Consider the following 24261-nt stretch of genomic DNA (forward strand, 5'->3'; position numbering starts at 1 on the left):
CATGTTGTCTTCATATCTCCATCTCCAAGCACGTCTGGAGGGCAGAGTGGCCGAGGTGAAAACAAAACCACAGGTATAATACTGACAGTCGTGAAACCACACAATGGATGAGCTAATTCTGCTTTGGCAGAATTTTACCTTCACTGGGGCCAGAGGTAATGCAGTGGATCTCTATCAGCTGCATTTTTGCCAGAGAGAACTGACAAAAAAAATTTTTGGAGTGAAATCCTGCATCACAAACTTCCCAGCACAAATAACAGCGCCAGTGTCATTTCACCTGTGCTAATATTGCAGAGCACATTCAATAGCAACTATCCCGACTTTACTGAGGTTATATACACATTTTTACAGAGCTGATGGTTTAAGTCCTCCTCACTTATCTGTTAATGCAGGGAATGTTTTCTGCAGGAACTAAAAATAATGAGGGTAAATTGCAATACTAAAATTAAGCAGAAAAAAACCCTTTTGAAGTATTGCCCTGTAGGACTAGCTTAGACTAGTTTGGTCAGGTTTGGGAAGTGTTAGAAGATGGAGAAGCTGAAAATGTGGTGAATCTTGCTTCTGACATGACAGAAAAGGCATTTTACCCATCTCATCACTGAGAGATGTAAGACTGAGCAAGACAGAGACAAACCCTCTGAAGGATTTTGATGTGGAAAAAACCATGACAAGCAGGTAAGCTAAGTATTATTCATACTATTTCAACATTTTTTAAGACGTTTTCTCCTAAGTGCTTTTTTTTTCTAATGAAATGGTATGTGCTTTATGGAGCTGGATGGCTGCTGGGTGCCTCTGAGGGAGCAGCACGCTGGGAGAGGTGCAGGGAATCCAGGCCACTCTCTTCAGCCGTCAGGTTCCTGGAGCAGAAACCCAAATACAGAACACTGTCTGAAGGTTTCTGCTCCAGGAACCTGACAACCAAAAGCCTGTGCTCCAGCAGGGAGAAGGTCCTGTCAGACTGGAAAATATGCTTTGCATACCAGAAAATGGCCAAGAAGAACTACGGGGTAGTTTGCAACATTTAGGTGTAGCCATTACTAAGGAATGATGTAAATTCTTCCAGGAGGAAGCATGAGGGAATGTGCCCACATATTGCTTTACCTTGACAGAGCAATGCCATCCTGCATGGGGTGGTTTGCCCTGCTTACCCAAATGTGAAAGCCTGGACTCACCCTCTCTGAAAAGCCTGTTTTTTCTGAGTAGATGGGGGTGAAGTAGAGCTTGTCTTTCTCTGGGGACAGAGTGAATTTCCCTCTGGCTATCCCAGAGACTTTGCAACAGCAATGTGTAACTCTTCTAGGCTTTTTCTGATATGAGTCTAGCCAAAGAAAAGTTTTATCCCATAATCTTTAAGCTTAATGGAACTTTTCTCCCATGTTTTCATGATGATCTCTTGTGTGTGTTACTAAAGGCAATTAAAAAAAATTTGCTTATGTAAAAATGGTTGATTCATGCCTCTGTATATATACAGACATGGGTTGGTGAAACCCTTATCCCTTATTTTTTTGTAACCAGTCAGTCTACACAGGCATAGGCAGTAACTACGAGGAATAAAGTGGAGGAAAAAAACCCAACAAAAATAAACAAAGCCCCTTGCAGACAAATAGAGACTCGCTAGAGTTTTCATTTCACATTATGAAGAGGGTTTTAAGGTGTACAGAGAAGACAAAACTTCTGTGTTATGGCTGCTTTTACTTTCCCTGTGTTATGTAGAATAACCTTTGCAAAACCAAGAACCAGGCAAAAATATTCCGAATGCATAATTTCTTGTATGCAATTCTTACATTAGTTAATGAAGACGAGCAGCTTGAAATGCTAAAAGACATCTAAGTGGAAAAAAATGTTCTTTTTAAGTTTTACAGCTCAAGAGAAAAATATGGGAAATACAACTGCTAGCACAGAGCATACTCCCAGTTATATGTGTTAAAAGGTCATATGTGGCACTACTGTTAAACTAACATTTATAATTTCATGGTCATATTCTAGGGTTTTGCATACTTTGAAGTTTGTGTATAGGTTTAGCCAGGATACTGCCACCTTCAGGAATTAAGTTTTGTGTAAATTTAAGGTAACTGCAGTTGTAAAATGAAATAATTCTGGTGGTAACCTTAGTTAGCTAATTTGCCAGGCATGTAAACCACTGAATCCCCTGATATATATCCCCACTGAATATAATGAAATATATCCCTATGTAATTCCCTGTCCATTTGATAGTCCATCTCTGAATTTATTCTTTGTTGTCTAAGGGTAAGAAGTTCTAGGGCAATCTAAGGCTGGTTTAATTAGTGTGCCAAGGGACTGGGTAAGGGTGTGCCATGTTAAGCAGATAGCAAAAAGCTATATGAATGTGTAAATTACAGTCAGTCAAAACCCCTTTTAAATAAGCCCCACTCTGTGAATGCATTCTACCAGTTGGATTAAAAGTGTTCAATGTTCAATTATGCTTTGGAGGCACACACTGTAGCAGAAAAATGGTGTGGAACTGAAATGTGCAAAATAAATATTTTCATCCCTGTGAACTATTAGAGATATTCAGATGAGTCCTGCACCACACTGGAATGAAAAGGGGAATTAATTTTTTTTTTTTAAAGGCCATTCACATCAGAATAGTAACTATGGTAGCCCCATAGTTAGTAGACTTTGATCGAATGTAAAATATGCTGATTTCATTCCTTGTTTTGACTTATTAAGAACAAAGGATTGTCCCAAAGTCTTTCCTATTTCAAGAAATAACCTAATCAGCTGGCTATTTTAAACTGTGCCTTGCTCGTGCACTGGTATTAGCTCTGTTTGATATACGAGTGAACCTTACAAAAACACTGTTCGCAGTACCAAAAGACCAATATTAATTTATGTAATTTTTGATGTCTGGGGTGTAGATGTCTACATCTGAGCTAGTCACACAAGGTAACCCAGGGTCACCTAGACACCATCTGTAGTCAGTGGAAGTAAATACAATCAATGCCACATAATGCAATATTAATCTGACCAAATGTAGGGATTGAGTTTAGGATGAGATATCCATCAACTATTGGCCAGATCTCTGTTGACTATTAAAAAGCCCAAGCTCATCTGTTTGTGTTGCTGTAGTAAAACATGATTTAGTCAGATGAGTCCCAGACAATTCCCCACATTACCTAAATTTCAGGGATTGGTTATGATACTTACCTCGGGTGCCTGGGAACAAGGATTAAATATTTCCTTAACCAATTTTCTCACATCCTCCTAACCAAACAGACCTGGTCCACATTGTAAAAACAATTAGATACTTTTTGGTCATCAAGCCTGATTCTATTTGATCTGATTAATAAGATCTTTATAGCATAAAGCTTCAGCTTGTGTTAGTAAGCAAGTATTGTCTCAGTTCTTTCCCTTTACCTTAAACTGTCTTTTAGCTGAAAAAAAAAGTGCATATATATATATATATAAAATTACTTATTTTTCCTATAAATCTTCTTACAAATTGGAACTTCTTTGTCCAAAACTTAGTGAATATCAGAAGAAAAGGCTTTCAGCTTATGAAAGGTATTTTTTCTTTTATCAAAAGTAGAAGTCATCCTTCCTTACTTTCAGTTTCTAGAAATTTAATTTAAAGCAGTATTACAGCATCCATATATGATAACTTTAAAGTTATTATAAAGGAAAAAAATGTAAATATCATTAAAACAATGATTATTGTTTTTTAACCAGTCCTTATAGTATGTTCTCCATTTTCGAGATAATATAGTAAAAAACCCCAACAACTCTGGAATATCCTTGCGTATCCTACAGATTTTATATGCCTCTAACATCTGATGATCACAGCTTTATAAATATATATAGTCACCTAAAATAAGACTTTGCTTTGAATTGCTTGAAATGCAGCGTAAAAGAACTGCACACTCCAAATGCACTAGTGACTTGGCTTGTTAGAGTATTGAAAGGCAGCATGCAGTTAAATTAATTATGGGACAGAGGGTTTCTGTCTTGTCCAAGACTATACCACAAATCCAAGAAAGTCCAATTTAACTTCATGCTCAAGTCAGAGGGGTTTTTTCTTGTGACTTCAGTAGGAATTTTCCTAGATCCAGAAAAGAAAGGGAGGATGCTATCAGGCATCAACTACTTTGTCTCGAGAGAACCGTGAGACAGATATAGGAGGGTATCAAGGAGCCTTGATGGGGTAAATAAATGAATGCAACATCACCTTCAAATATTTCCCCTTCTGAATCTGAAACAAATATAAATTACAGTGTAAGATTTCAAGTATTGCCTTTTCCTTTATCATTTGACTGCAACTTCTGTTGTGGCAGTACTGCACCTCAGGTGTAACAGCATGTTTTTTACTCTTTTTAATGACTGAATTTAAGAAAAATAGTGTGAATGAAGGTGGAAATGGCAGAGGAATCCAAACAGCTATAAAACCTTTGGAATAATAACCATTTTCTTTCTAGTATCTTCTAATAGGAAGAAACATTTTGTAGTTACTGTGCAAATTTTTTCTTTTTCCAAAACCAAGAGATAATTTTTGGCCTGGCTAAAAAAATTTTTAGCAAAGCACAAGGTAAGGAAAAGTGACTAGAAGCTGTTGCCATGTCAAGTGGGGCCAGTGGTGCCCTTGGAAAACTCCACCTCTCTGGCAGTTAGGGTGGGATGGTCCAGCAAGGTGAGGGTAGGGAAACAAAGCTGGGCAGGCACATTGCCCACGTTGAGGGGCTGAGAGATACTTATAAATATCATGGAAGAAAGTCTTTCTCTGTTTTGTCTCAGACCACTTTGCCTTCATATAGAGACACTCCCATGGATCCTCTCACAGTTTCACTTGTCCTGAAATTACCTTCCTCCTCTTCTACTCTCCTCTTCCTGCAGCAATTTTGAACAAGTTATGATTTCTCCTCTGGGTCTTTTCTTCTTTGGACTAAGCAACGCAAGTTCTGTCAAACTGTTATCAATAGCCAAGTTTTCCAGGCCTTTGATCAATCCCGTATCTCTTGTGTAAGGATCTTACAAACATCCCACATGAATAAAGCCTTATCAGAGATTAGGAAGTCAGAAAGTTTGGTTCTAGGTCTTACAAACAGTGCTTCTGTTTATATATTGGAGTTACCAGGATAATAATAATTTTGTTGTTCCTACAGGCTGTTTTTCTTCAGCAGTTGAAAGCCTTGGATCCAGTTTAGCTTGTGATCCTCAAAAACTTAAAACCTATTCTACATATTTGTTGCTTAGATAACCATTGTCCAACTCATATTTGTAAAAGTAAGTCGTTTAATGCAAAACCAGAATATTTTTTACATAACTTGCGTCAAATTATTACCTTTTCTGAAATTTAAAAACTACATGTATTGCTGAATAATACTGAAGGCAAACTTACTGTGGCAGCACTAAAAAGAATTTGTTTCCATAGATACAAGTTTTCTAGTAGTAAACTTGAGTGTGTATTTGGTGTTTGCATCTATTGATGTGGGTTGAATGTGGCAGTACCTGAGTATGTGGAAATCACGTTAGTAAATCGCTGCTAGCATTTGTACAGCAGCTTGCATGTTGCAGCTTGGGTTTCATAGCATTCCACTACGCAGGGATCAGAGCATTCCTTGCTCTTTTCAGTACCTGGTAGCCTTGTTTAGAAGTACAACACCTCTGAATACCTCTAAAAAAGAAAAAAAAGGAAGGAAAAGAAAGCGGAAAAAATGTTTTCAGTCTTTGTAGTTTTCTGAAGGTGGAATACATTTACTGTTTATACATAATATTGTTTTCATTTGGATTTTTGAAGAAAAAGGATAAATAAGGGTCAGCAAAACTGCCTGGAGGTAGATTTGGATCACTAAATCATTCCTCCTGGATTTAATTTAACTGCACAAAGGACAACCAAGTGTTTCAGATCTAAGTTGGATTTTGTATGATCTTTGGGGGAATGGTTATATGAAAGTGTTACACACAAGGAAAACATAAACAGTGAAAAGGACAAGTTGTCTTCTTCAGATTTCATGTGGTTTGATAGGGTGTAAATATGGTAAATAGCAAAGAAATATATCAACGAGCTCTGGAGAACTTCAGAGATTTTGCAGAAGCTTATGGCATGCAGTCTTTAAATAGAGAACAAGATACTGCCTGTGGCTTAGGTTTGACTGAATAACACAGTCCAAGAAAACACCCAAAAATAGTCTTGACAAGTTACTTTCTACTTAACTGGCATGCAATCCAGTGTGTTCCATCATGCATATTAATGTTTTTAAAGGATAGTGAGTAGGCTTGTTTCTCAGTTCACATCATTACTATCAGTGCTACCAAGACCTGTTTCAAAAAGATCAGCAGTATGATGCAGATGAAAAAAGGTGCAAACAATTAGGAAACAAGGCCCACTGTTCTTACAGTTGTTCACTGAATGTGCCATTAAGTAGTTACTCTCTACTCCATTACTCTCTCCGCTGTCTTTCCTTGTACAGTCATTTATAAAGTGAGAAGCAGCAATTATATATTTCATATTACAAGTGTCTATGACTGTAATTATTTTCTGCACACTTTCCACAGTAAAAAAATGACTACCTAAGCTACAGCTCTTTATTCTGGAGGTCATTTTGTGTCAATCAAAATATTTTGGAATACTGCAAAAGGAGTTAAATTTTTCTGGAGACAACTTCCTTTTTATCCTTACACGCATTTCTTGCCTGAAAAATTACTATGACTACTATGACCAATGACATACCACATGATCATGATTATAAAGTAAGTGTGAACAACAGTGGTCCTGGTTGGCTCAGAATTGCTCATTATGCATTATTCTGACTAATTATACTAAAAGTAAGGTCAAAAGTAGCCACTATTGTTCATATAAAATGTGTTATAAAATATTGCACATAATTAACTCTTTCCTAAGAGTAATTTCTTGCATGGGAATAAACCATCTTTGTTGGCCATAATTAAATGAAATATTAAATATATGATACAACACATTAAGAGTTTATGATCTTGTCAGATGATGTTCAAAGCTGCATCAGGGATGGTTCCAACGGGATGTCAGGAAGTATTTCTTTACTGAGAAGGTAATCAAACCCTGAAACAGGCTTTCTGGGGAGGTGGTTGATGTCCCAAACCTGACAGTGTGTTAGAAACATTGGGACAATGACCTTAACAATACACTTTATCTTCTGGTCAGCCCTGTAGTGGTCAGGCAGCTGGACCAGATGATCCATGTAGGTCCCCTCCAGCTGAACTATTCTATTCTATTCTATTCTATTCTATTCTATTCTATTCTATTCTAAACTTTGTCACCCCTTGAGAGGCTTCGTCTTTGATCATGTTTGTGCCACCTACCATTTTTGGCTTCAGTTTGTAGTGAATGTGCTGTAACATTTGGAGAACAAATCTTTTATTTAGCAATATGACTGGAAATAAGAGACAGCACCTCAAGCCTCAGAACTGTCCCAGGAGACTCAGCTGAGAAACAACTTCTTAAAGGCTAATAAAGAGTAATCAAACAACAGATAAGGACTGAAATACCATTGGACTGTAACCAGACAAACACTAAAATCAATTTTTGACAGGCATGTTTATCTTTTGAATACCTGGAAGGAAGTAATAACTAAACATAAAAGAAACTGTCATATTTCCTGCAGTAAATGCAAGCTTAATTGATTACTTTCAAGTTTATGTAAAAAAACTTTGACCAGCAATCTCTAATACAACAAAAAATTGTATTGAAATGATTCTATATACTAAAGAACAAACATATATTCTCAATAATTAATATTATCATTGACTATACCATGAAAAAATGTATGAAGCAGTGAGAACACTACACAAAGGACTGCAACTGTGAGCTTGTTTTTACATCCATTATCTACTTAGCAACAGAAAGAGAATAAAGCATTTCATCATGTTTTTATTGCCAGTTTAAATTGCCAGCTTTCAAGAAAGGCACAGAGAATTTGATGGGCTTCTGCGTCTGTTATATCGAGAAAAAATCCACACTTGTGAACTACATGCACGATCCCAAATATAATAAAAAAGTTACAGTATCATAATTTTTGCATTTGTAGAAACTCTGAATTTTTATTTGTTTTCTGAAGGGATATGATCAGTCTGCTATCTATAGTACCCATTCTTTCAAAAATAACTACATACCTTGCTTGTTATTTCTGTGAACTTTAACTTTTAGGGAAGCTGGAATCATACTGACAAGAGAAGCAGCTTTGTGTGTTTTGCTGAGGGCTCTCTGTTTTTTCCTAGCCCTCTCTCCAGAGTTTCTAGCCCTCCGCACATGCAATGTAAAACTTTATTCCTCCTACGACTAAGCAACACTAAGCAATTAGGTGACAGAGCAGCTAATGTACCTCAAGCCTTGCTCTGGCACCTCAGGTGGGCTAGGACAAATCTGGCTGTGGATCTGTGTGCTTTCCTAGTGAAAACTTGGAGATTGAGTTTACCCTGAGGAACAGAGTGGGAGGAGTGTTAGTATACAATCTACTTATGAGTCTTAAATAGCCCAATAAAATGGTATTAACAACAAAGACCTTTTGTTCGCCTGACTGCATAGAAATATTTCCGGAAGAAATCTTTCCTGTTCATGAAAAAAGTGCATGAAATACTTCTGGAACAAATCATTCTTGCTCACCAATCGAAGCAGATTCTTTTTTTTTTTTTTCAGGTGGGCATTATTTAACAATGCAGGAAATCTTATAATATTTCTGATTTTTATTCACGTGTATTGCCCGTATATCACCTGTATGTTGTTATATACAAAATACGTATGTAAAAGACACATTTTCAAACAAATATAAAAATATTTCTAATTTTAACTAACTCGGGTGACCAACATGCTGCATTTACTGTCTGAAGGTGATAACCAGCTAAGGAAATAAAACGTCACAAATATTTCAGTTGGCAAGCTTGAATAGCTTTTACCACCACAGAGGTGAAACGTGAGCCTCCTGTGAGTGTTCAGAAGCCTTCATCTGCAGACATCAGCAGAGCTTGACAATCAGCTCTGCCTGCTTCTTTATAGAGCTGATCACAGCATTACACCAAAGGGAATATGTAAAGAAGAGCCATGAAGTGTGGCCTAGCTAACCACAGTGAGGGAGGTACAGTCTGCCCTTTTAAAGCGAATCTTATTTCACACTCTTACAGAAAAACCAGCTGGGACAAAGTAACAGCTTAACTTGTTTAACTAGTTCTGTTTTATTTAGAGTAAAAGGTAAAGTTTACATTGAAGCCTGAAACCTTAATCTCTTTTCCCGTATTTTCCCATATTTCTCCCTATTGTGGTGTCTATTTTTTGGCCATTTCTATAATTACAAGCACCATCTGCTACAAAAAAAAAAAAAAAAGGTGCTGAGACATCTTAGAAGGATAGCACTAGGGATGCCTGCCCCACCTTTCTGATTGCGTTTGGGTCACAGAAGTGGATGTGAACCAGTTCCTCAGGCATGGCAGTTCACAGCCCAACGTGGTAATGTCAACCAAAGTGGATGTTGGCTAATGCACCCAACCGTGAATTACAGCAGCCAAATGTGGGCCCAGTCTTGCTGACTCTGTGAGAAATCTGAGGGGAGAAGAAATTCTTACACCTGCTATCTTGTTCTTTATAGATTATGGAGGTTTCTCATCTTTTCCCATTGGGATTTTTTTGCAGATGGACACCATCATTCTCAAACACATAACAAAGCAGGAATTGTGTTTTGTTCAGGATTCTCTCTGGAGCATGTGTCATACTAACACAGAATGTTGTAGTCTGGGATTAGGCAGAACAGGGCAAATGAGGGGGAAGGAAAAACAGAAAGAAAAAGTGATTCTTTAAGCATGCAAGTGAAAAGTTCATGCTGGAGTCACAGCTTTTGAAACCGTACTTGAGATATAGGGAAGCACAACACACACACAGCAGGACAGAGGACTATAAGAAGAGCTGTAAAGTGTGATTGGAAATAAGGCTAATGAGGAGACTGGGTACCACTCTACCGCTGAGCTACGTGCTGGAAAAATCACCTGGTCCTCCAGTTCTGTTGCCATCAACGCTGTTAGCAAAATTTTTAGAGTGCTTGTATATGAGTCCTGAACTAAAATGCCAAATTAAGTGAATTTTAGCCCCATAACAGCTTACCAAAACCATCTTGCGTCGGTCTTAAAAAGAAACCACATAGTGAACATTTTGCTTGGTATCTCAGCATGAGACACAGCATGCAGCCAAGCAAAACCACATTCCCCTGCTTTTCAAGGATCTTAAAAATTTTATTGCCCATTAAATATTTGTTTACTCAGCCTGTAGTTGAAACCACAGCACTGTAAACATTGCTAACCAATGCTATTTGAGGTTTTGACTAAAACCTCAATTAGATGTGAGATTTGTTGGACTTTCTCAGAGAATCAGCCGCGAGTCTGAGCACAAAAACAAACCTGGGTGATGAGAGAATGTAAATCCAGGGTCCCACCCAGGGTGTCCTCCTGGCTCAACTTTTACTTGACAAGTCCCAAACCTGAGAGTCCATTTGGTGGAGCCATCATTGCTGAGGAGAGGGTGCAAGAAGAAGGATTCACGGCTTTCTTGAAGTCTAAAAATAGGGAAAGTCTTCCATTCAGGGTGTCCCAGCATCAATGGGATCAGAAAATCAGGGGTTTTTGGTCATCAGAGTAGTGCCTTTTGTTTTGGGTTTTTTTTTTTTTTTTTTGGAGATAAAAATGGGCAGAACAATTAAATTAATTTAGAAACTATCTATTAAACAAAAGTGAAAGTTAATGTGTTAAAGCAGCATTATTATTCTTTTAATCCCTTTTTAGACATTTAACCTAAGCCTAGTATGGAACTCTCTATAGTTGACATCAGAGAATAAACCATGCTGTGTTTCTGCTAGAGCCACGTAAAAGTTTAGTTGAAGAGAAATACATGCATGTTCATGATTTTTACCTGAAAATAGGAATATATGCCACTCTGTTTTTTCTATAAGGAAAGACATTAGTGTATTTTCATCAGAGGCATTATAATACGGTCATTACAAAATACTCAGACAGCATTGCTAAAAGGCGGTTTCTTCCTGCCTGTAAAGCACTTACTTGATTAAAACTCCTGCAAAATATAGAAGGGAAGGGTTATTTATTATTCTGAATTAATCTAGCTGATAAATATTTTCTTTTAAAATAGATTAATTTCAATAAATTGTCAGAATATGTAACAAACATTACTCTTTTAATGTATCAATATTGAAAACAAGATGAAAATAAAGTGCCCTCATCTTGAATTTCTCTTTGAGTGTTCAAATTAGCCTGACTTCAACACTCCATAACATATGAAAGAACTACAATTCAGAGGTACTTTCCTGATGTTTTGTCCACTAGTCAGATGGTTACTTCTTAGCGGTATCAACCACATCAGTTCAGTAAATATTTATGTGAGGAGTGTGACTAAAACAAGTTCAACAGCCCAGCCATACAGACACATGTTGATTTTATTGAAGGACTACAGATAGCAAAGATTTAACACTCACAACAATGTGTTGAGTCTAGTTTATTAGCTGAATGCACAGTTATTATTTTTTTTAATCAGAAACAATTATAGCTACACAGGGCAGAAGAAGCAAAGTCTTTTATTCTTGACAGTTTTCAAAACACGGGCAGTTCCCATCTGTATTTGCAGAACCTAATGATATAAAAGATGTACAACATTAAGCATGAGGCTACAATCTGTGTTTGAATTTTTCTAAATTACAGTAACAAATTCATTCATTTGGGATATTACATTAGTATAAACAAGAGAAGAATGTAGCTAACAATCCTCAGAATGGCAAACAAATAACCAATTAATTCATTATTATTATAGTCTTTATTGCATGTGTAAGAGAGACAGAGAAGTTCAGGGATTTGCCCAAAGCCACAGGTAGAGCTGGAAGTGCATCAAGGATTAAAATGGAGGACAAACTGGTTATCATTGTGTTCACACTTCTTGTAGACTGTCCAATAAAGACCACATGCAGCTAGATCAGACACGAGACAATTTGACTCTTTCTGTTATTTAATAAAACTTGTATGAAAAAATGGGTATTATGTGTAAAAAAAACAAACTATGTTGTAAATGATTGATTTATTTTACAGCCTTTGACAACTGTGCCTACTAAATAGGTCAGGTAAAGATTCTGCTCTGTCAGCACACTGATTGTTGTACATATTGTTCTGATGCTATCAAGAGAGAATGTGTCATTGAGTCTCATCTTTTACATGAAAAAGGAAAAAATAACAAATCCTAAAAGTGATTAAGCCATACCAGAATGAACAATGAAAAAACATAATTGAATAGTGATCCTTAATATCCATTTTTACTATATAAATATATATATGATATACATGTATATAGATATACATGTATACATATACACACAAGTATATTTGTTGCAGTATGTATGCAAGAGTAAAGATTTTATCACCTGCAACATCAAGATAATGCATAAACTCTCTAACTTGGTTCTAGCTGTATAAAGACAGATCAAAGATTCAGCCCAGGTGTGGCTCTAGAGTTTCATTGCTCAAGGCTAATTATTCACAAAAAGTCCCCACCCTAGAGACCTGTCAGGCTAGTTTACCTTTTGGCTGGTAGACATTTTAGAGAAGACACTACCTAAGCTCAGCTATTTTGTATGACACACTACAGCATCTAAAACAATTTCACAGATTTTATGAGATATTTGACAAACTGCAGATTACACGTGAATGTAATTTTGTTACCTAGAAGCAGAGAGGAGTTTCCAAGACCTTGAGCTCATGCTGAGCTCTAATTAAAACCAATTTCAGTGAATAGGCAAAAGCACAATAATGTAGAGATGGCTCAATGTTTTAACTTCATTATGATGAAACGTACTAAAAATATTTATTTTGATCATGACCAAAATGTGTGAAACATTACACCACATACAATAAAATAACTCATTTAAGAGTGCACCAACTATCATCATTTTTTAAAAATCACTTTCAGAGATCTTTTTTTAAAGATGGCCTCTACCTTTATTTGCTTATGAGTCATTCATTAACTGTGATCAAGGCTGCTCTAGTCTGAAATAAGAAAAGACAAAAGATTTATTGCAATCATCTGTCCTTGTCATAGCTACACAGAGGATTAGCAAAGAAAAACAACAACATTTTTGTAGAGACAATAACTCTGTCCTGGGCACCAAGTTGAAGCTAAACAAGCAGAGACAATACTGTTTCTTGTTGCAGTGCTCTGTTCAGTCTTTTCTCCTGGATTTCCTTTTAATGATACAGCTGGAACATCGAGGAGACTCACTCAATTATTTGAGCAAGGACTCTATAGAGAACATAAAATTTATTTCCCAGTACTAGCAGCCCATTTGTTAAAATGGCTATCAACGTTGTATTTAAACAAATTTTTTCCTTTCAGGAGTTGAGATTGTGGGGACACTGGTCCTACCTATGTTTGCTCTCATTTGAAATAAGATTTTTTTTCTTCTCTGCTATATCTAGTATTTCTATATCTACCTGTTAGAAATGTCTTGACAGTACTGAAAAGTACCAGCATGTACCACATCTAGAGTTTTCAAGAGGTAGGTAAGCTAAGCAGTCAATTTGCATAAATATTTGAATTTGGCTATAAAAGCTGAGATTAAAACTCAGTAAAAATTCTCCTGGAGGACAATACAATTTCCAGGAACTGACTCAGGAATGACTAACAATTTCACTCAAGAGGACATCTGAAGAACATTTCATCTTCTATTAATATTGTAAACATCAACTAATCAATTAAATGCATTTGTAAGGAAGGCGTCATTATGCATGAGTTGGGACGCAGATACTTCAGTAGAGGAAAGATAAATATGTATGAGTGATTATGTGAGCTCTTACTAGGATCAGAAAGGTTGTGCTATTAATGTTGTGTCTTGTCCAATGTATTAAACCTGTCACGAAATATCGCATCCACTTATTAAGGGCTATCACTGCATGGAGAGAGGCTGACTGGGTCACTGGACAGGATGCTCTGGCATAACCACAGGCCACCAAAGACTGGCTTTCTCTTTAAGGTCATTAGCCAAGTATCCTCTTTCCCTCCATAAAAACAACATTTTAGTCAATTAACTTTATTGTGTGGTTATAACTCCCATGAATAGGTAAACAGAAACTGTTTCTGTGTTTTGTGGCTTTGCAGGATTCAGCCTTTCAGGAAGATGGAATATGTGTGGAAATGTAAATGCACTGAATACTTTTGATACCAATGAAAGATTTGTATGAATTTTTAGCAGAGAAAAAGTAAAGCTGTAGTAAATCAAATAAGATATTTTCAGATAATTCTGATTCCAGGTGTGATTCTCCCCTTTTTTCAGTTTGCACATGATCTTGGCTATTTGTATCAGATTAGAAGACCACAAAGTTACCTCTTTTTATATGAATCAATGAATTAATTACTTCCTCAGTTCCAATGTATGAGCTACATAATTGGAAAAATATTTTATTACTGTATTACTATATTTTGGATGGCACTTTCTGTCACTTTCTGAGCAGAATATGTCTTTAAGTTTTTTTTTTCAGTTCAACAATATGATGTAGAAGAATTCAAATGATAATAGTTTACTCTTCCTGCCATTTTGCATTTGTGTTTATGTGCGTGTTCTCCTCATGGTGTTACATCTGGGCTTTTGGCAAGAGTACAGTTTTCTTGAAGTGCTACAGAAAACAGCATGTTCAAAACAATTCTTCATGATGTCATCAGAACAACTTCTGTAAGTGAGATCAGCTTGGAAGAGGAAGTAGAAGTTACCTGGGATCTCAGGAAGGGGTCCATGAGACTGTCTTGATCCATTAGACCAGGGGTTCATCCTAAGAAATATGGCCTTGGCATGGATGGAGAAATAATGTTATTTGAAATAAATAAAAGCTTTAAATACTTTAAACTCTCAGTTGTGAGATCATTTCTATTTTGGGTCTTGTGTGTTATATGAGACTTGCAAATGCTTAAGACAGTTTTAATCAGAGCAATCATGAGACCTCCTAGCTTTCATGGAGGGTGTTAATATGGATTAATCCCCAATGGTTAAATGCAGTATCTTGTGAAGAAAGCATATGAATGATGGTCTGAAATTTGATCTATTAGCTATTCTATGTCAATTATTAGTACATTTTTGTTCAGTAAAATGATGACATGGAAAAAAAGTGCATGAGTAGTCTCTATCATTTGGTGTCATACCACTAGTGAAGCCTTTTTTGCTATTATCTAATAGCAAAATGCTGTTGTAATTTGTAGCAAATACTGTGTAAGGAAATTAAGAATAAGTTACCTGACCTTGAACTCAAATGCATGTGGACTATCATAGCCTGCATGCCCAGTAACTCCACTCATATGGGTGGGGATTAAGTAAGCACTAAATAAGTAGTGTTTGTAATAGCTTATACTTTATTTAGTGTAAATAGCTCTAAATAAGCAGCATATAAAGCAGTGTAACAAGATGGCACAATTTGCAAATAATGTTGTCCATAGCACATGTATCACTTCTTCCTGTGGAAAAAAGGGAAAGGAGGGAGAGGAAGAGGGAACAGAGAGCTCCCTCAGGGCCATGGTGCCTCCTGAGGGTATCCAAAGGTGAGCTAGAGCTCACTGGACATGTCTGGCTCACAGATCTGACCTGTTTGTCATGCTAGAGTGGAAATAGGACCAAGGAGTTAATGTTGTGCATAAACCTGTGAACATGTTCATATGTGCATACATGGAATTAGAAAAAAAATTGGAATGTGAGGAATTTTGTAAACTAAATGTGACTGGAGGTTTCCAGTTTTCTTTAGAAGCTGCGTATTTTGTAGGAGAGAGGAGGGAGCAGAACCACTGCAGAAAGAGAAACTCTGTTATATGAATAGGCTGTCAGTGTTTTCAGGAATTTGCAAGTATTTAAGCAGTTAAAGGTGCTAAATAAGAACCAGAACTTTAATTTTTCCTGAGCTTTTGCCCATGACACACCTTATTTTAACTGATTATTATACAAATCATGAACTATGAAGATCATTGCTTCCCTGGCCAAATGACAAAGGAATTCTTATTTCCAGTATATGCCCTGTTGAATGCCGAAGGCATTGTGCATGCTAAGGCTAATGCTTTGCTGTATAATAGACACCTACTGATTAGTAGTTCTCAAGCTTAATTTGGTTATGGTATGATAAATTAGGGAGTGTCTTTCTAAGTAAAACTGACATAATGCTTTTTTTCCACTGGAACTAAAATAAATCTGTGCTTCCAATACACCACCTCCAGAAAAGTTAATTAGATTAAATTTAAAGCATCTTTTACATTTTTTGTATTTGACAATTAAAAAAAAATATGCCATTCTTCTCACATTTGAGTGTTGTGCCTGTCTAATCATTTTCCAAAGTTGCATTAGGCAACATGAGTACTGGGCTCACGTGCGGCTCCTCTGTCTTTATTTCTCCCCAGGGGAAATGCCTGTGTTTTTTCTTTACATTCTACTAATGTTGTGATTCTTAAGAAGCCAAAGAAGACTTCTTGTACTGATTTGGCTTTTGCATTGGATACACACATTTCTCTGTTTTGAAGCATACCAGAGGGAGCAAACTAAATGCATTTACGTGGAGGAGGTTTCTGAGAAGACTGATGCTGGGGTATCACTGTAAAGGTAAAAAAAGGTAATCATGTTGATGGTGTCTCACTGGCAACTGAGAATGAGAGAGATCCTAATGTCTGCTACTGGAGTGAGGGTGTGCTCTGTGTTTTGGGAAAAGTTTTTAGCTGAGAGAGAGGGAAGTGCTTTTGTATCCCTTGGACCTAAGTGACTGCGCAAAGTGACCGCCCAAAGTGACCGCCCAGCAATCAGCTAAGGCAGCAAAGCACATATAGGTGGCTGTCATTTTGTCTGGATAAGTGGCTCTTTCTCATGCTTGATAAAGATTGATGAGGTTCTGAACCCTTGCCAAAAATATGCCAGTGTGATTCAAATCAAATTTGTCTTTGGAAAGATGATCTATACTGCTTGAAAACCATTGAGATTGAGGCTGTGAGAAGGAGCAAGAATTTGGGAACTGGATCAAGCTTAATCTGGTGGGCTTGGGCAGTCCCACACCTGTACATATGCAGCAGGCAGATGTATCTGCGCCAAGCAGGCGATCACAGTAAAGCCCTGAGGTCTGCTCAGATGTGCTGATGCTGAGGAGCTAGGACCACGCACAGCAATTTGGTATAAAGTGGTTTAAGGTTAGTGGTTTTCCACCTGTTTACCTGCTCTAAACAAGCTCTGAATATGTTTGCTAAAGCATACAGATAAGGAGTCAAATTGCTAGCAAAAATATGCAAAATGCATGCCAGAGCAAATATATGAAACATTCAAAAAATATTTGTGCAGGCAAATAAGGGGCTTTGCAGAGCAGTAGGAGGGAGAAACTTTACACCATCCTCTGATGTTTGCGCTGCGCTGTTCACGTGGGAGTAGTTACCAAAGATCAAAGGTCACATTTCAACAGAGGAAAAGAATAATGTATTCATACTAATTCACATAATTATTTCCAATTAGCTAGAAGATAAACATAACTGTCATTTATACATTTTATAGATTCTGTTTTTGTATTTGTAGGTCATACGATGAAACCCCACAGACATTACAGACTCCACCTTAAATTTAATATCCCATGAGGACAATAAGACCGATATGATGAGAAGAAGGTGACTCCTTGGTGTTTGCACCATTAACTGACCTAATAATATAAGGATATCAAAATAAAATTGAGTCAGTACTTTAATCAGTGATGTTCCTGTAATGGAATACCCATGGAATGACCATATAATCATACCATATAACCAGCATGTATGTCTATCCATATTTCAGCTTGGCTTTCCTAGAAGACAGATATTTTATTAGGGAAGATATGAAACGATTATTTGAATTTTATTAATAACTATTTTCAGGTTACCTAGTCAAACAACACTCAGAGTCACCTACAATACATTGCCCACAAACTAATTTTATGCAAATTACTTTAATTTATTAAAAAAGCATCCCTTACTATTGCATCTATAATTCTATCTAGCTTCCTATAAGATTGGACATAATAGGTGGATGTCATGAAGGAAGAATCATCCATCCTCTCCAAGTTCACAGCAAATACCAACTGTCATTCTTTCTAGATAAAAGTTTTAATGTGAAAGTACTGTTACAAATGCAATCCAGATTTACCCATTAGGCAGTAACCACAAATTCTGCTGCTGACTTTTGAAAATTGTCCCAGGGCTGAAGAACACAGGACGTGCATAATAGAATAAAGTCTAAGTAGCTGACAGGCAGAAGCACAGATGTGATAGTACCTCCCAGATGCTCACAGTCCCATTTGAGGTACAGCTGGTACTGGTGTGCTTCTGACCTGAAAGGTGACCCAGAAGTCCCTGCTTACTTGCTTCCACCCAAATCGTTGAGATGATGTAAGTCCATCCCTTTGTCCTTCACCTTGGGGCCAAAAGTCAATGGAAGCCATTAAAGAATTGCAGTGATTCAAATATTTATTTGGGGTTGAAGAAGAATTCAGGAAAGGCTGCAATGAACAGGAAGGGCAGGGAAAATTTATTGTTTAAAAAACCCAGAAATTTTGTGTAAAAACAAACAAGATTTTCAGCTTTATAGCACCTTGAAACAAAAGCTCTCCTAGCTGGATAATCTGAGTTGGATGTGCAAAGACTGTAGTCCCTCAGGGGGCAGCTGCACCATGTGGAGCCTTGTCTGTGAGACACAGTCTCTTCAGGGGTGTACCTGCTCTGGCATAGCCTTATCCACAGCCACCATCCCTTTGAGGTGCACCTGTTCCAGCAGGGCCTTCTCCAGGGGCCAATGCCTTCAGAAATAGACCTGCTCCAGCATGGCCTTACCCACAGCCACAATCCTTTCAGAAGTAAACCTGCTCCAACCTGGCCTCACCCTTGGATGCAGTCCCTCCAGGGGTGTTCCTGCTCTGTCGTGGGCTTACCCATGGCCACACGCTTTGAGGTGCTCCAGCACGACCTCATGCACAGCCACTTGTGCTACAAGCTGCACCTGCTTCAGCATGGATCATCCACAACCACAGATGCTTCCAAGCGTACCTTCTCCTGCATGGACTTCTGCTTGGGCCACAGCCCCTTCAGAGGTACCCCTGCTGCAACACAGACGCAACCGCAGATGCAGAGTGTCTCATCCACAGGGGATGGTCTCTTTGACTCAAGTTCACACTGGAGTTCCAGCCTGTCCAGGACAGCAGCACAGAACCAGCAGCAATGCCCTGGCAACCTGCCAGCCCAGGCCCATCACCACTGCTATTATCAAAATATTCCCAGGAACAACACTACAGCAAGGAGCGAAAGCAAGAACTGCCCGCTGATGGACATTGAGATCTAATACACATCTGGGCAAGCAAGGCCCATGGCAAGCACAGGAGCCTGCCAATTGATAGCTAAACAGCAATAAACTAAGATATAAAACCAATGTAGCATATTTCAATGTCTGAATGTCCCCTCCTTCCTTCTTGCCCCAGCTTTCTAACAAAAAAAACTGCACATTTTTTTCCAAAAAACTAAAATCTTGCTTCTTAGCATTCTCGTTATTACACCGTGATAAACCTCTGAATGTCCCCTCCTTCCTTCTTGCCCCAGCTTTCTAACAAAAACCTGCACATTTTTTTCCAAAAAAATAAAGCTTGCTTCTTAGCATTCTCATTATCACACAGTGATAAACCCCTAATCTTTCACCAGAAATAATTACTGATACTATTTGTTCAAAGTATTCCGTACCTATATTATGAGATAATGAATCATTCCTGATAGAATTCAATACAGCTTCGTATTTGAATGTTCCATGAAGTGTTCAGCACAAGGACACTGTATTTTTAAAAAATTATAAAACCCAACATATTTAGGAGCAAATCCAGCTGATGCTATGCAGTGGTTGATATTTGAGCCAACATGTTCACAGGCATATAATAGCACCATGAAGAAACACTAGGTAAGGTTTTGAAACAGCATAACTGCTTTCCAGCTAATTAGTCTAAACGCAACATGCCACCAACTGCAGTTAACAGTACTAGCTCAGTAATACACCAGGGATTTCTGCTCTGTTACACAGTACAGACTCCCCTGCAATATTGTGCATCTTACATTTTTCAGGTGCTTTTCCATGTCTCCTGGTTGTACATCAATTTTCATGTATCTGCAGATTCACACTGAATAATTGTAAAAAACAAATGCTGTATAAAGCATCTGGAATATGTGCAAAACAAATTGGTTAATTCTAGGTGTTTCTTAATCTATGGGACATTCCTTGCAGACATTATGCTCTGGGGCTGGGATCATAGACCCAGAGAATTAAAATTTTGTACCAGTTCCGTCCTCCTTCTTTGAAAGATGGGCTGGTAGGTGGAATAAATAAAAGAAAACAAATTCCCTGTTATCATTCATGGCTCAAGTGTGGGTAGGCTCCGCCTGCTTTCTCATGACTTGAGGTGGGACCCTGAATGTCAAACTTTTCTTTCCTATTTGGCTCCCTGACCAGAGGTGGCTTCAAGGCTCAGCAAGGACTCAAGCTCTGGTAGACAGTTTTCCTGTCCTTGCAAACTGTGGCAAACACACACTTTTTGACCATACATGAGAGCAGTGAAGGATCGAGGTGCTCTGGCTCGCTGCTGAAGGACTCTGGTGGCTTCCTATGAACTGTTTTACCCCATCGTCAGACAAATCAAGACCCGGTGTGCAACTGGGCCCAAGGGGGAAGCTGGCCCAGCAGAAATTATTTTGTTACTTTTTCTTTAAGCAGGGCTTTTGGGCACAGAGCAGCTGCTCAGCAACACCACTTTGCTGTAAGGCTTTTGGTGGAGCAAACTTGGCAATGGAACTACAATAAAACCAGAGAAGGGACATCCCTGAGACAGCAAACCCAAGAAGAGGAATAGTGTTTCCTGAATTGGCATCACTGCACATAAGGGATGGAGAAGTAAGCTACAAAAGGGATGCTGACTATAAAACCACACCACTATATCCTTGGTGCTGTTTTTTAAAAGGCTTTTCTCAGTAACCCAGCTCATGTGCCAGCTCTCTGACAAACTGTACAGTGGGCTTGTCCATGTGGAAGTCTCCAAGAAATAACATATAACGATTACTTGCAATATAAAGCACTGGTAAATAATTTGGCTTGACTTAACCTTGATACAATATTTTTAAAAAGAAAAATCATCTGAGGGTCAAAGGCTGAATCAGGACCCAGCTGATCTGCATCTTTTCCTGGGCCTTTTCAGCACAGTCCACAGCCTTGGGCTAGTCACTTCATGGCTCCATACCTTCATTTTCCTCTCTATAGAATGGACTATAGACATTCCTGCCCTGTGAGGTGTTTCAAGGAAGTTTCAGAAGAAGGATGCTATTTATGAGCAAACAGCCACCAACCAGTAAATAACCTCATATTGAGTTTGATGGCTGCCCACCAATCAGTATCACAATTATCAGTGTGACTGTGTGCAGAACATCCAGTAATATCTGTCTTTAGGACTGCTTTCACTCCCCTTTCATGAACAATGCATTAGCCTGGCATTTTCAACCATTCTTTCTTTGTTCTAAACGTCTGCCCTCTCTATTTTGTCTGCTTGGGCATAAAAATTAAATAAACAAACCAACCTGATCTAGTGATGATTCATTTGGGGTCCAGGACCATACAAGTGAGAAAACATGCAGTATTTCTTCATGTTTATCACCACTGGGGACTCTACCTCTTTTCCAGTGAAACCTGCTGTGTTATGCATGCACCTCACCTTGCCTGCACATGGCTTTGTTTGCTTATACTGTTCTATGCCTATCTGCCCCTCCTGTGTACACATTTATTATATAAATAACTCTGACTTAGTGACTTTTCTGTGATCTACCCATGACACTTAACAGTAAGCTGCTCAAGTTCAAAAGTAATGCACTGATATTAGACACAACGATAAAACTCTCCCAAAACAAGAAAACAAAAACATATAGCGAATGCTTGACCTTGGTGTGGTGGAAAATCATGTGTGTTCCCATGGTTGTGCAGATGCTCCAATGGCAGTGGTGGTGCAAGCATGACCCTGTGATCACCCAAGTTGAACAGATAGGCTTCAGAGCAAGGGATGTGGCACTGGTCTTCCAGTGTCCCTATGAAAACATGAGGAAACTCAAATAAGCCATGGAAAGAACAGAAATAACCAGGTCACCACATAAGGATTTATGACATTGACCATGAAAATGCATTGACTCTTTGGAGTGTTTATGTGCACTCTTAACAGGAGCTAGAACATGCTTCAAAGACTTGTACAACTCATGGCGAAGGAATGACATTAATTTGTATTGATCCATTTTAAGATAATATTAGGAGGCATATTGTTATCCCATAAATACATTCATAGGTGTATGTGGTTTTGACTATCGAGCAGATTGGCCCAAGGGGAACTAATTGCAAATTGGACTATTATCTGCGAGTCAGTGATATAATGTCTTTAACATATTCACCTCAACTATTCATTTTAATTTAATGTATTGTAATATTTTATTTTATGTTAATAAATTGAGTTCTCTCTTCAGATTTTTTAAAGACCATTGTTTTATTCTATCATACTGTAAAAGAAATTATCATCTATGTAAGAAACAAACTCATTTTCTATTAAAATAATTTTTATTATGCTTATGCCTTGATATTATTATCAAGGTCCTGTTTGTCCTTTCCACTTTTTTTTTATTGCAGTATGAGCTTTTTCAAGGGCATCATCCTGTGTTTTCAATTTTAAAAAAATCAATAGTATTCTGGAAACCAGAACATGTTATATCTTAAGAGTTATATTTACTTAAGGCACAAAAAAGAGGCAGTTATGTAGGACATATATTTTAACATCAGATTTTTAAAACATATAAAAGCTCACTTTCCTTGCATTATATGCAGAATATTCTAAGTAAAAAATATACAATATATTCTATATGATAAAATGTAAACCATTTGGCAGTAAGCACAGTGTCTCAATTTTGTACTCTTGAGTTATGTGAGAAATTAAAAACAAAGATTATTTCTGGCAGTGTGCTCCTTGCTTTACAAACTCGAGACTTTGGTTACTTTCCAACTTACCTCCCTCTAGACCTCTTTCTGTTAAGGACAATTTTATTCAATGCTGGACTGGTAATGTTCAAAAGCCCTTTGATCTCAGTATTATTCTCTCCATCTGGCAATGAGCTTGAAAAACACCAAAATCATTCAACTGCTCTGTCTTTTGTCATCTCAGTGGCATGCTTGAGGCAGCGTTTCTTGTCTCATATATCAATGAACATTTCTATCTGCTCCATCTTCTCTACCAAGTCATGGTGAACATTATCAGAATCTTGGCCTCCTGTCTAACACTGCTAAAGGAACTCTCAAGGAAAAACATCCTACCACACAGTGAAAGCACTTTCCTGTAATAATGAGTTAGAGTTTCTTCTGCAGTTGTTCTTGATGCTTTGAGAGGCCACCTAAGACAGAGACTAGACAAGAATAAGGAAATAAAGGTAGGTATTTATTTGAAGGGCTTTCAAAGGTACCCCCTGGGGAGCCAGAGGCTTTTGCCAAGATGGACCCAAAGATGGATGAGAGGTCACAAGTTCTTCACACTTTTAAAAGTTTTGTTCATTTGCATATCAGGGTTAATTCTGCAATTAAAGCTTCAGTTAATGATGTAATTTCCCCAAGCTTGCCCCCATTTCAGAAGCTTTTGGTTTATACTTTTTGGGCCTAGGAAGGTCTGAGTGTCCTTGGAGAGCAGGCCTGGAGAGAATTTGTAATGTCTAACCAGCAGGAGAGAGCAGCAGTTAACAGGCTACTAAAAAACTTCAGTTACACACTAGCCAGTATAGGATTTGAAAAATATGAAAGTTAAAACCTAAGGCATCATTCTAACTATTCCTTTACAAGCCTTTTGCTCATTGCTGATACCCGCCATAAATGTCACATGACCTTCTAACTGGTTCTTAATTGCTATCTAGTATTTCCCTATAGAGACTGAATTTTTTAATGTTTCTTATATACCTGTGACAAATACACTTTGGTGGAGTCTTTATGTCTCTCTCTTACCCACAGGAAAGCTACAAAAGGATCCCGGAGTTCAGGAGTTAAAGCTTAATGGCTCCTGGGAAAAAGTGAATAGGAAAAAGAGACAGGCAATTGCTCTCCTTTTGAGCTACCATCAGGTCAGCTGAAACAAGAATGTGAAATGTTCCAAACAAAAGCAGGGATCGGTCACTTGAGCCATACCAACTGCTGGAAAATCTGATGCCCTTTCCCTGGCACCCACACAGCATGG

At 37.9% G+C, this 24261-nt stretch overlaps 1 long non-coding RNA gene across 1 annotated transcript; it reads left to right on the plus strand.

Annotated features, from left to right (window-relative positions):
• Positions 1–303: 303 nt before the first annotated feature.
• LOC121665168 lies at positions 304–22518 on the plus strand. The gene is made up of 3 exons (XR_006016258.1): positions 304–675; positions 16391–16599; positions 17541–22518. It is a non-coding gene; the product is annotated as an uncharacterized LOC121665168 (long non-coding RNA).
• The last annotated feature ends 1743 nt before the right edge of the window (positions 22519–24261 follow it).

This window comes from Corvus kubaryi, unplaced genomic scaffold, assembly GCF_017639235.1.
Source record: "Corvus kubaryi isolate FWS band 111438036 unplaced genomic scaffold, C.kubaryi_AGA036_p1.0 37312, whole genome shotgun sequence".
Taxonomy (NCBI): Eukaryota; Metazoa; Chordata; class Aves; order Passeriformes; family Corvidae; genus Corvus; species Corvus kubaryi.